At 34.7% G+C, this 13,615-nt stretch overlaps 1 pseudogene; it reads right to left on the minus strand.

Moving 5' to 3' along the window:
- Positions 1-309: 309 nt before the first annotated feature.
- On the minus strand, positions 310-8,563 carry LOC115866444 (protein MAL2-like; annotated as a pseudogene).
- Between the last annotated feature and the right edge of the window lie 5,052 nt (positions 8,564-13,615).

Consider the following 13,615-nt stretch of genomic DNA (forward strand, 5'->3'; position numbering starts at 1 on the left):
AGACTGAATGGCCCACAAAGCCTAAAATATTTACTATCTGGACCTTTAAAGAGCGTCGATCTCTGTTTTACACTAAAACACAGAGTTCAGTGGAAAGCTTATTTGAAATGTGTTTTTCTTCAGGAGTTTTAGTTACCTATTAAAATTAAGGTTCAGGTGACTCAGTAACTAAACACGAGATACCCCTTTTTTCATGAATGATATCTATGTATTTTATGGATGTAAAGGGATATTTTCTTTAAAATAAGAAAAGAGAAAGAGACAGATGTAAAACTAAAGGCTGTTTCTCTGTTTAACATCATACTAAAATTAAAATTCCATCCGTGAAATGAACCAAAACTTATACTTAGATTCTCTGCATATACTAAACAAATTACTTTGGGGACGTTGTTATATCTGGACAAAATGGTATCCAAATTGATCAGACATAAAAAGTACACAAATGAAACTAACACACAAGCAGTCAGTTTGTAAGGGATGTTACGGTCGCCATCGTTGTAAAGCCAGACCCAAACTGCAACTGTAACAAGCTGTCGTCACAAAGGCAAAAATTTGTTAAGCAGTGGTGAGACCCCTAATGTGGTACATATTCAAAACTTCACGATGAGATGTCTATTCGCACAGTGATCTCACAGCCAAGCAAAGTGCAGCTATCAGGACTTGAGGATGTAGCAAATCATTTCTGTGACAATGGAAAGTGACCTTAGAGTGTGGCTGCCACATTTATGTTATACTGGTTATCGTTCAAGAGCGGCTGCACAGCCATGCTTCTATTGCAACGTAGATCGTGCAGTGATGTGGCGGGTGCTTCCAACAAAAAGGCTCCAAAGTAGAAGACGAACACTGTAAAATGGTAAGCAAAACCCAGGAAGTTCCAGCTGGCATTAATCTGAGTCACCACGCCAGAGGGGAACACACCCAGGAAGAGGAGGGAACAGATGAAAGCCGTCACAGACACGAACATGACCCATCCATGCAGTAGAGGTAGAGAAGCATTGGAGGAGGCGACCAGGATCCACACGAGTCCCCCAAACACCTGCTAGTGTTGGAGGGTCTCCTGCAGAGGGGGCGGGGGTGGCAGTGTCTCACCGCGGGGACAAGGACACTGGCAGCAGAAGTTCTGGGAAGTACTCCTTGGCGTGAGCCCTCCCAGAGTCCGCCATTAGCCCCACCAAAGAGCCCGGGTAGGCTCCAGTGCTGGGTCACCTCAGGCCAAACAACCAACCTCAAATGTGTTGATATTTATGCATTATGTTCTCTAGCTTTATTTACCAGGCTTGTAAGAATGTTTATTTGTTTTTCAATAAACTATCTCTTAGTTCTGTTGATCATCATTTCTGATATTTGGTTATTATTGCTTCTGTTACTCTTGTCATTTTCTATATTATTAGTGTCTATTTTACTTTTGGTATTTCTTGGTTTACTACATTTCTAACTGTTTGAGACAATTGCTAAGTTTATTTATTCTCGGTTGGTCTTATCTTTTAATTATGAATATAAAATTATACATTTCTATTCAAAGATTAATTTAGGACCACCAGTTGAAACATAAAGTGCCTTTTCTGTTTATTAATTTTAAATATTTAAAAATCTCCATTGTTATTTATTTAGCAGTGTGTTATTTAGCAATATGTTATTTCATTTCCAAAATTATTGTGTTTTATTAGATATCTTTGGTTGCTGGTTTCTAATTTTATTTATTTTGACTAGAGAGTTATGGACTGTTTAATGTTATTCTTTTGAATCTCTTAAAACTTTTGATCAGACTAATGATTCATTTTTATAAAGGTTGAAAATATGTGCTTAAAAATATACATTCTTTATTGGGTGAATAGATCTCTAAAATATCTATGGACTAAAAAGTATTAACCAAGTTTGGATATTTGAAGACTTGCTTTTTGTGTGCTTAATCTATCAGTTTCTTAATTAGTTGCTTAAAATATCCTACCATACTTGTAGATTTGAGATTTTTCCTCTGTAATTATATCAGTCTTGCTTTATATATTGCAAAGTTCTGGTTCAGTGCACACAAGTTTCAATTGTCATATTTTGGTTGATTTTTCATTTTATCATTATGAAATTTCCCTTTGTCACTTTGAATGCAGTCCATCTTCTGGCTTCACAGATGGTTCCAACTTCTGATTCCCCACTGTACATGGGGCTTGCAGACTTGGCTTCTCTCTCTCTACAGGTGCTGAGGCCTTAGCCGCTGTGGATTTTTTAGGTGACAGTCACTGCACAGGTCTAATGGCTTCAAATATGGCTTATTGCTATATGTTTCTTTTCTGTTTCTGGCAGCTAGACATCTAGACACTTTACTTTCTTGTTCTGATATTAAAAATTCTATATCTGTACCATTTTCTACATCTCTATTAATTTTTCTGTTTTGTGTGTGTATATATATATATACACACACATACACATTTTATACATACACACATATATGTTACATAGCAGGAAGAGATGCATATATGATGTGTAATGTATACAGAGAGAATGCACACAAGAATTGGTGTATTAACATGCGTTCCTTCTGCCATCTTCACCTTGAAGTCTATCTAATCTTATCTTAAATAGAAAATGTGATTAATTGGCATTTCCATTCAACTTCTTGAACTTTAAATGCATTTCTTTCATTTGGAATTAATTTTCCTGAGCAGTTTAGTGAATACCTCATTGCTTTCCTATGAAAACTGCCCAAAAGATTTCAATATAAGTTAAGTTGCTAATGACTACTTAGTCCTTTCACTAGAGATGCAAAGCTCCCCTTGAGTGATACTACTGATGTATTTCTATAAACACCTTGTTAAATGCTTACTGCTTTTAGAAATGGTACCTGGGCTGATGCCCAAGCTTACATTAAGAAGGGAATGATACTAATGTGCCCTTTAAAAAAGCATCTTTTATAGCCTAGCAGGAAGAAAAATCACTTTACTCTCATAATTTGCTTTATGCATTGCTGTTATCATTGCTAATTACAGTATCCCAAAAAAGCATTTATTTATTAAGTCTCTTCGGTTTAGTTTCCTCAATTAGTAAAATTTATTTTCCTCTCTCAGTAAAATTTCTTTCTCCCTATTAAAATTTTTATATAATTTGATTGGATAAAGAATATAGATGGATGATCAAAATAACTAATGATAGAGAGATTGGTTAATACTTTGTTTTCTTTTATCATTCTATTCAGACTTAAAAATTCCAGATCTCTTTCCTTTCTAAAAGTAAAAAAGGCTTAAGGAGTTCTAAATCTCATTTAGCCAGACACATCCACTTATGTCTTTAACAATTTAGAATGTGTTTTGACAGATTTTCTTCCTTTCTTTGCTGTCTGTATTATAATTTATGGTTTCATTGCACAGCAGTTAAATATTATAGTCATTTTCAGGAAGAGAAGAAAAGTTATCATAATCTAGCTACCTTTATATTATCATACCTGAATCATTTAGAAAATTTTAGGGATCTATCCAACTGCATTTCTCATAAAACAATAAAACACTCCCATGTCTGTATGCTGTGCAGTGCCAAGACTTACATCTGTGTAGCTCAGAAAATTGAGATAACTAAGTAAAACAAAAGAAAAGTAATTAAATAGAGCACATTTTGCAGTACCATTGTGACCATGCAACTTGAACAAAGCCTATGAAAGCAAATTTTGTTCAACTGCAATTTCTTACATAACATTTTCCAGCATTTTACATAATATAATATGAATTAAAGATAAAGTAGATCTTTCACATATAAGCCAAAAAAAGCTGACTGATTGTCAATGACTGCTAATTATAGTTGATTGTCAATGACTGCTAATTATAAAAAAGATACAATTCGGGACTTTGCTGGTGGCGCAGTGGTTAAGAATCTGCCTGCCAATGCAGGGGACACAGGTTCGAGCCCTGGTCCGGGAAGGTCCCACATGCTGCAGAGCAACTAAGCCAGTGAGCCACAACTACTGAGCCTACGTGCTCCATGCTGCAACTACTGAAGCCCGCACGCCTAGAGCCGGTGCTCCATAACAAGAGAAGCCACTGCAATGAGAAACCAGTGCACCGTAACAAAGAGTAGCCCCCACTCACCGCAACTAGAGAAAAAAGCCCGTGTGCAGCGATGGAGACCCAAGGCAGCCAAAAATGAAATAAATAAGTAAAATAAATTTATAAAAAAAAGATACAAGTCATTTTCTCATCAAGATTAGAATTGTTATCCCAAATATGACTGAGGTTACGATTTTTAAAAGGGTAAAATGAAATAATTTAAGATTAATTATAGAATTATTATAATAGCATAGCTTCCTTTTACAGTATTTTGAATCAGATTTACACATATTTAAAAAGCGGTTTTATATGGGAATATATGTATAGCTGATTCACTTTGTTATAAAGCAGAAACTAACACACCATTGTAAAGCAATTATACTCCAATAAAGATGTTTAAATAATTAATTAATTAAAAATTAAAAAGGGGTTTTGTGGTTCAATTTACTAGATAATTTCGGTAATAAATCAGAAAAATCTTTTCTTTAGCATGTGTCCCTTCTGACATTTGACCTTGAAGTCTATCTAATCTTTTCTTCAGCAAAACAAAGTTATTAGTTGGCATTACCATTAAAAATACCTGATGAACTGGCTATTAGTCTATTGTTTTTTCTGATTTTTTGTTTTGGCTTGATTATCTTAATATATCCTCTTGAGAAAATTGTTGCTTCATGTATGCTTTCAAATTTATAGACATGTATTTATTTATTATGTTCTCTTATAATCTTTAAAATGTTTAATATAGCTTTATTTTATGTCCCAGTTTTCATTTTCAGCAAAAATGGTTATTATCATTTGCAATGTACAATAAAAATAATTACTTTGGTCATATATTAGAACATATTAGTCTCTTCCAATTGTATCATTGACTCACTTTGATCTTGAAATTTTAACAGTTTCTGACTTTTTTTATTATAAAATATGTTTATTGAAATTATTTTCCTATGTATTGAATGCTTTAAGAGCTTCAAATGAAAAGATACAATAAAGCAGTTTCACTTTTGATTCATCAAAAGTGTGGATTTCCTCCCAGATGAGTAAAATTTCTGAATGTATTGCTTGTTTTTATAAGTAATCATTTTCCTTTATAACAATGTATTTATAATTGCTTGAAAATATCATGGTGTTTTCTTCAGTGGATTTCCCAATTTCCAAATGGTTTTCTTTTGACATCTATAACTGCAATGACTCATGAAACTCCCTCCATAACAGGATATAATTGTTCAGTGGGTAAGAAGACTCAAAGTGAGATAGTGGGTCAAGGATTAAGGGGAGAAAATGAGCATATCTTTAAGCCCAGAGCTCCACAGAACAGTTCTGAAAATCTAACTGTATCCATGGTTTTTGGCTCAGTGGTAAAATGACACAAGGAAAGTGCCTACAGAATGAATAAAAAGGAGGAGAACAAAAAGAAGGAAGAAGAAGGGGAAGATAGAAAGGTAATTGGTGATTCCATTTAAATTCCTTAAATTATTATTACAGAATTTCTTTCAGTTCAGGCTGTGTCTTCGAATGAATGCAATCATAGCTTTGACAAAAAGAGCTTTGTAATTTATAAGTAAAGGGGAAGACATCATGCTTCGCCTATTCCAATTATTTTCAGCATTAAGAATAGGCAGCACAGAGACTGTGGAAAATGTGGAAGCCATTATGCACTAAATAGGCTTTGCCACTGAGCTTTTACTTTGCTTTATTTTTTGATAATAGAGAAGCTGCTGGCTAGTGCCATACACACACACACACACACACACACACACACACACACATATTTGAATGCAAACGAAGAGATGCTTTTGAATTTGAAACAAAGAATAGTCCTGACATTGTGAAAGACTACTCATTTTATGCTCTTATAACTACTCTCAAGTAAGCATTTGAAACACTTTGCAATCTCAACATATTATTAAATAGTCAGGTTGATGCAGCATATTTTAAAATAGTTTGACATTTCTAACGATTTGGACTTGAACTTTAGGCTTTAACACAAATTACTTGGACGTTGAAGTGATCTATGCTCATCTTCCAATACAGTGTTTACAACAGTTGTTTAAAAATATAAATGTTATTTCACTTCCCAGCTTAAATCCTCCAAGGCCAAATTTCTTAACAAAACATTAATAGTCGGGCTTCCCTGGTGGCACAGTGGTTGAGAGTCCACCTGCCATTGCAGGAGACACGGGTTCGTGCCCTGGTCCGGGAAGATCCCACATGCCGCGGAGCGGATAGGCCCGTGAGCCATGGCAGCCTGAGCCTGCGCGTCCGGAGCCTGTGCTCCGCAACAGGAGAGGCCACAACAGTGAGAGGCCTGCGTACCGCAAAAAAAAAAAAAAAAAAAAAGGACCTTATCAATTTTATTCACCATTTTATCCTCACAACCTAGCACTGTACTTTGGATCGAGTAGGAGGTGCTCAAGAAATATTTCTGACTGAATGCATGAATACACGGCATGATAGTTGTAGCTTTTAAAATATATGTTGATGAAAATATATTACAATCACAAATAAATAGAACTTTCATCATTTTGTAATTTATATAGGTGACTTCAGGTATTTTCAAGAGTCCTACAGTGTTCACAGTGGACATAAGGTTAATTTTTCTGAAAATTGTGGCAACATGTTTCCTTTCTGTGTTCTTTTCTCTCCACCATATTTAGAAATTTTAAGTTACACGAGAAAATATATATGAGAATATGTGGTAGTATCTTAGTTTTACTCCCCTGACAAGTAAACCCTGAAAAAGAAATTCAAGTGTAAATAGTTTAGATAGGAGATGACCTCAGGAAACACTGGTAGCAGAGTGAGAAAGTGAAACGGAATGGAGACAAATTTAATAGCATAAAAATGTGATAACAGCGCAGTAACAAGGGTGTCTTATTAAGCAAGTTACTACTTTGGGCTTTGGGACCCATTGTAGAACATGCACCTCAGCCTTATCCCAACTGAGGGGCAAGGGAGCTGGGGTATTTAAATACTATCTCCTATCAGTTGTGGTTGAAAGATGTTCCCAAGAGATGTAAATTTACCAGAACTTCCAGCCAGCTACCATGCACCAGCATAGCAGCCTCCAGCTGCCAGAGAAAACCCACAAAGAAATGTATGTGCTGTTCTTGGACGTCTACTGGCATGTACTACAATGCTAAGAACCTGGGGGACATGGCAGGGCACAGAGTTTGCTTACAGTAGGCTTCATAAATATTTCTCAGTACACTATGCTATATTTTGATGATTCCAAAGATTGAGGGGGTCTATAATCTTGTTTTAATCATGATATTCCTGAATTGCGTTAAAAATTCTTGGTGGTCCATTTTTAAATATAACAATAAAGAACATGACAGGAATGGACAGGTGTAGCTGATAGCAAGTGGCATTGCTAAACCTATACAGAAGCAGGTAGCCTTTAAAAATACTTGGGGAAAGGAATTAGCACAGTATTTGAAGGCTTAATCTAAAATGATTATAAAAATGCTTCCAGACATGTGTGAATACAATTTGAAAAAGAATTTGGCAAACAGTAGACCATTTCTTTTCTGTTCTTTTTTACCTCACATGTTGAAGTTGACCAAACTTGCTCTCCAAGTGGAAGGAAACAGAGAAAGATAAATAAGCATATGGGTCCTAAGGAGATAAAAAAGAGCTGAAATGGAAGAACATCAAAATATAGATATTGGTCATCTTGTGGTGTTTTCACATAAATCTGATAGACTTTGTAATTATTGTATTGGAGTTACTCTTAGACATTTTACATGATACAATTACCTTTCCACCCTAAAAATAAACTACCAAAAGAAACTGTGTATGAATGAATATTATACTTATATTATATAGTGAAATAAAATATTGAATTTATCTTGTGATTTTAAATAAAATGCAATATTTTATATTTATTTATTAGTCTCACAATATCTCTAGATAATAAATACTGTTACTTATCTGAAAACAAGATTTGGAAACAATGCCACACAGTAAAAAAACCTTTCTGATTATTAAAGAGAATACGATAGTATCCAAATTTACAAGGGTATATCTATAATGAAAATAATTACTGTAAACAGTACTTTCAGTTTCATAGTGCTCTCATATTCATTGTTTCAACTAATCCTCAAAACATTCCATTTTAAAGGTAGGAAACTAAGTCTGACACTAGATGTCTAATTACAATGTCTCCCATCTTCAAAAAAAAAAAACAAAAGCCATTGGATTGGACCTACCTCAGTTTCTCCCCAATAAATCCACCAATGTTGTCTCCTTCTCCATTCATCTTCTCCTCCTTTAAAGTAGAATAAAGGAACTGACCCTCTTCCTGTTGAAGACCAGTCCTTTCACTGGCACTCTGAATCAACTTGTCTTTTGCCTTCTTAGGAAACTGACACTACCAACTATCCTTCTTGCCTCAGCCATATCAGCTTTTAAATATCTTCATGTCTTTTCCATATTTAAAACCAGGCAAAACAAACGCAAACAAAACAGAAAACCTCGCCCCTAAATCCCTCTCTATCTACCCTTTCACAGCCAAACTCTTCTAATAAGTTGTCCATATTCGCTTTCGTTTCCTTCACACCCATTCACTCCTCACTCCCCATTCTCTCCCTTATTAAATGATTAACCTGACAGGTTTTTTTCAACTTCATCGTACTTAGTCTCCTTGTAACTTTCGTACTTGTTGACCATATCTTCCTTCCCTTGGCTTCATTAGTACTGTTCATTCCCAGTCTTCTTCTCATATTCTGCCTGCAACTACTCAATTTCTTTGTCAAGTTTATCCTCCTTTACCCACACATGAAGTACTTCAAGGCTAGTACTTTCTTTCTCCTCTATTTTATCAAAGCAGAGAAGATTGTGTCTGGGGAACTTGTAACTAAAGATAGATGTTTAAGTAATTCAGACAATAGTGACTCTTCAGTTGTGAAGACATTAATTATATGAGACAGTCTGTGGACTTCCAATGTGCCTGAGTTTTGTAGACAACACATTAGAAGAAATTGAAAAACTGACTGCCATCTGTTTTGTTTTGTTTTTTTTAACTGTAAACGATTCTAGAAACATTAGTAGCTACATTTAGAAAAAACCTTATATTTAAGAAAGCTCTAGTTCGTGAGAAGAGATATTACCTTTCTCTCTTTCTTTCTGGGACTGGCCATATTAGACACAGTCTGACATCTTACATTTCCCCAAATGGACTACTTTTACAATTAAATGCTGCTGCAGTGACACGATCCAGCTGCACTCCTCACCATGTGTAAAGGAACAATCTTAGTCTCACTTTACTTCATTGCTGACTACTCTGGAGATGCTCCTCGACAGATCAAATCCCAGTTATCCTTTATCCTTGCCCTTGAATTCCAAAATGTAAATCAAGTTCATGTATATTAACTGTCTCACCTACAGCTGCTTTGCAAGCACAGCATGGCTTGCTTGTAAGTACAGATTACAGATACAAACACAACTGAAATCAGTATCAGTTATTTTTCTGAGGATATTAAGAACACTGAACAGGTGAACTGCTGCTGTGAGTATTTTTCTATGCTAGAATGTATGCAGATATCACTGCTATCTTTCTTTTGTTTTATTCCTTACCAAGTAGGCTTGAAATGCAGGTTATTGTCGTAGGATACTGGTTCATTTTTACAAGAGTTTCACCATAATATTAGATATTTACAGAACTTGAGGAATAGTGATATATTAAGACATTTCCTCACAAGTATTGGCTGGTGCTAAACTTGACAATAAACTGATATGTTAATAAAATGCATGATCTGAAGAGTTTGCTAAACTTTAAAATATTTATGAAGAATAATACACAGAGATACATACTTTATGCTGCTTGTTTTACATAGATATAATGGACTGGGAAAATATTTAACAAATATTAATATTTATAATAAGGCTAGAAGTGAAAAATTTTAGCATGCCAAACTTCCACCAAGGCTTTTATAATTCTTACTGAGAAAGGATGATGATAAACTTTCACAAATGTAATCACTTAATGTAATCCCTTAAACTAGACATTCTTGATCTATTCTACTAAGTTTTGCTGGCAGTATTATTTCTTATTATTATGGTTATTTTGTTTGCACATTATCAGTAAAGTGTAGAATCAGCTAAAAATGTTAACTATGATTTTTTTCAAGACTGTAGATCTTAGATTTATGAGTCTCATTAATCTCAATGTCAGCAGTCCATAACATTCTAGATTTTTTGTCTAAGTTTTCTAGTTAAATGTTTATTTGTATATCCTGTGCTGCTACACAGTCTTAATAATTAAAATTTTAGTAATTAAAATTTTAACTGCCCTGAATAATGGTATTCTGAATAATAATATTAGAAATATTATTAAATATTCTAACTAAATTCCAATAAATATTCTAATAAAATTAGAAATGTAACTGCCCTGAATAATGTTATTCCACACTGAGTTACCTTAATTTGACTATGCCATCACCCAACTGCTAGTTACATAGTTTGTTTCAATTTATTTATTTGTTTGTTTTTCTGTATTTGGAAACACTAAAATGATTAATTTCCAGCAAATAATTGTTTACAAGACTTGCAAATAACTGTTTCAAAGATTTATTTGAATTTAAAGTACATTTTTTAAAACAATCAACTTTGAGATATAATTTATATATAATAAAGTGCACATTTTAATTATAAAGACCAATGAGTTTTGACAAATGTACACTTTTATATAACCACCAATACAGATATAGAAAATTTTCATCAGCTCAGAGACTTTCTTTGATCTCCTTTGCAGCCAATCCCACCCTCCCCCCAACTTCCCATCCCAAGGCCACTTACAAGCTTTCTATCATCATATATTAGTTTGGCCTGTTGTAGAACGAAGTATAAATTAATCATACAGTAGTTATTCTCGTGTCTGGCTTTTTTGGTTCAGTATAATATTTTTGAGATTTATCCATGTTGTCATCTGTCTTGGTAGTTTGTTCATCTTTATTGGTAGGTAGTATTCCGTGTGTGAATTTGTTCATTCATTCATGTGTTGAAAGACATTTGGGTTGTTTCCAATTTGGGGAGATAATGAATAAAACTGCAATTAACATCTTGTACAAGTCTTTTGTGGACATAGATTTTTATTTCTCCAGGATAAATACTTATTCTGGAATTTCTGGAGCGTAGGTATCTTTAATTTTATAAGAAATTACTCAACCATTTTCCAAAGTAATTGTACCATTTTACATCCCAACTGGCAATGTATGAACATTCCAGTTGCTCCACATTCTTAGCAACATGTCACTTTTTCTAGTTCTTGTAGTATTACAGGACAGTGAGACCTCACAAATTTATGTCTTGGAGACCACAGGGTTTCTGAGATCAGAAGACAACAAAAATAAGAGAGTTTTAAACTGTGAGATTGCAAGGTAATGCCATGTCTTTCGATTTCTGGATCTGATTACTCAGTAACATACTCATGTAAGAGAATTAACTGGAAAGAGCATTTTCTTTGCATCTGAGACTTCCTCAGACTCAAAGCCCTCGCATCAGCTCAGAGGTTCAAAAACGTTTGTCAGGGCTTCCCTGGTGGCGCAGTGGTTGAGAGTCCGCCTGCCTATACAGGGGACATGGGTTCGTGCCCTGGTCCGGGAAGATCCCACATGCCGCGGAGCAGCTGAACCCGTGAGCCATGGCCGCTGGGCCTGCACGTCCGGAGCCTGTGCTCCGCAGCAGGAGAGGCCACAACAGTGAGAGGCCCGTGTACCGAAAAAAAAAAAAAAAGAAAAATCTGCCAAAAAACATTTGGCAGTTGTCCCTTACTCAAAGCAAAGATTGTCCTTGTTCTGGAGGCTTGCTCCTCCACCTGTCTTGTCCCCAGCCTCAGTAACAGCACCAGGTAAAAGTGTTTTCTGTCTCTTGTTCAGCTGTGAAGAGTTTATCTCTCTGGACAGTTTAGTTCTAGATTTATTTGTACCAAATAGGATTTTCACAAAATGGTGGTTTTCAACAAACGCATCAGTTTTCAGTTTATTGGGTAACTTGTGTCAGTAGGAGTGAAGATCTTTCACGTTCTTTTACATCCTAACCATAAGCAGGGCTCTTACAAAAAAAAAAAAATTTTTTTTTTTTGCTAATTTGAATGATTTCCTAAGGATATATTCCCAGAAGAACATTATTAAGTCAAGAATAATAAATGTTTTTGTAACGATTTCCAAAAAGAATGATAATATGATGAGGGTACTATTTGTCAAAAGAAATCCTATGTTCCTTTTTTCCACAAAGAGTGTTACTCCACAGAGTTGAAACAGAATTTATTGAATTTTATTGCATTTATTCTGTTACAATATTTGTATATTGTTTTCAAACTTATTTGCATGATATACTCTCCCCTTACCCACTGATCGTTTATTCAGCACTCATTTTTTTCCAAGAGCAATCTTACGACCTTTCCCCCACTTTTGCAAGCAAAATGAACTAAATGAGAATAATTGCTAGTGGGTATGGGGTTTCTTTTTGGAGTAATTAAAAGTTTCTAAACTTGATTGTGGTGATGTTTGTACAACTCTGAATATAATAAAAATCATTGAATTATATGTTTTAAATAGATGAATTATATGGTATGTGAATGTTATCACAATAAATCTATTACCTAAAAAACGAACTAAGGGAAGGAAATGTGAATGTCAGTAAAGCTTCTATGTCTCCAACAACTGAATTCTCACCCAACTGAAAACCAAAATCAATTTTATGGGGCAACTTCCTAGCACATTGAAAAAAGAAAGAAAATAATCGGATCTATCAGAACATCATCACAATAAACACAGTAGAATGTACTAAATTTTTGTTTGATGCCAGGTACGGAGCTAAATATTTTAAGTGAATTCTCTCATTTAATCTTTATATCAACTCTAGGAAGTTACTATTATTTATGATACTTTTTGTAGGTGAGAAAACTGCTATTTAGATCAAAAAATGTAACTGAAAGAGCTAGAGCTCAAATCCTAGGTTTGTCTGATTTAATTGTTTTAATCTATTGCTTCCCAACATTAGAGCATAAGATTCCACTGCTGTTGGCCAAAAAATCTGCACATGCAGAGACCCACACTCAGAGTCACTCAAAGTCCAAAAAAGTAGTATGGACACATCACAGCCTACTCTGCTGAAAACCCAGATCCAGGAATCCTAAAAGCCTAAATTGAGAAATCCTAAATTCTTCGCAGATTAACTGGAAAGCAGGGGGTGCCGAGAGATCTTACACTTAACAGGTATGCTCCTGTTCAACATCAGTTTAAAACCTCATCGATCCTGTGTCCAGCCACAATAACAATACTTTAGGTTCTATGACACTTCATAGTCAATGAAGAGATATGGTAATGGTTACGATAACTTATGACCAGCCTTTTGAGAATTACTGAATATAAGTTTTGCAAGAAATCTTTGAAATTTTATTTTATAGGTAAGGATACAATTCCCAGAGGAGCTAAGGCAATTTTCCAAGGTAAAGCAACTTTTTGGAAAGAAAATCAGGGAACTATCTCAGGTGTTTTGAGCCAGGGTCCAAGAATTCTTTTACCACATTGTATTGGTTATTACTGATTAATAAGTATTAGTTCCCTTTTTTCTCTCCAGTCCTTTGT

Source organism: Globicephala melas, chromosome 3, assembly GCF_963455315.2.
Source record: "Globicephala melas chromosome 3, mGloMel1.2, whole genome shotgun sequence".
Classification (NCBI taxonomy): domain Eukaryota; kingdom Metazoa; phylum Chordata; class Mammalia; order Artiodactyla; family Delphinidae; genus Globicephala; species Globicephala melas.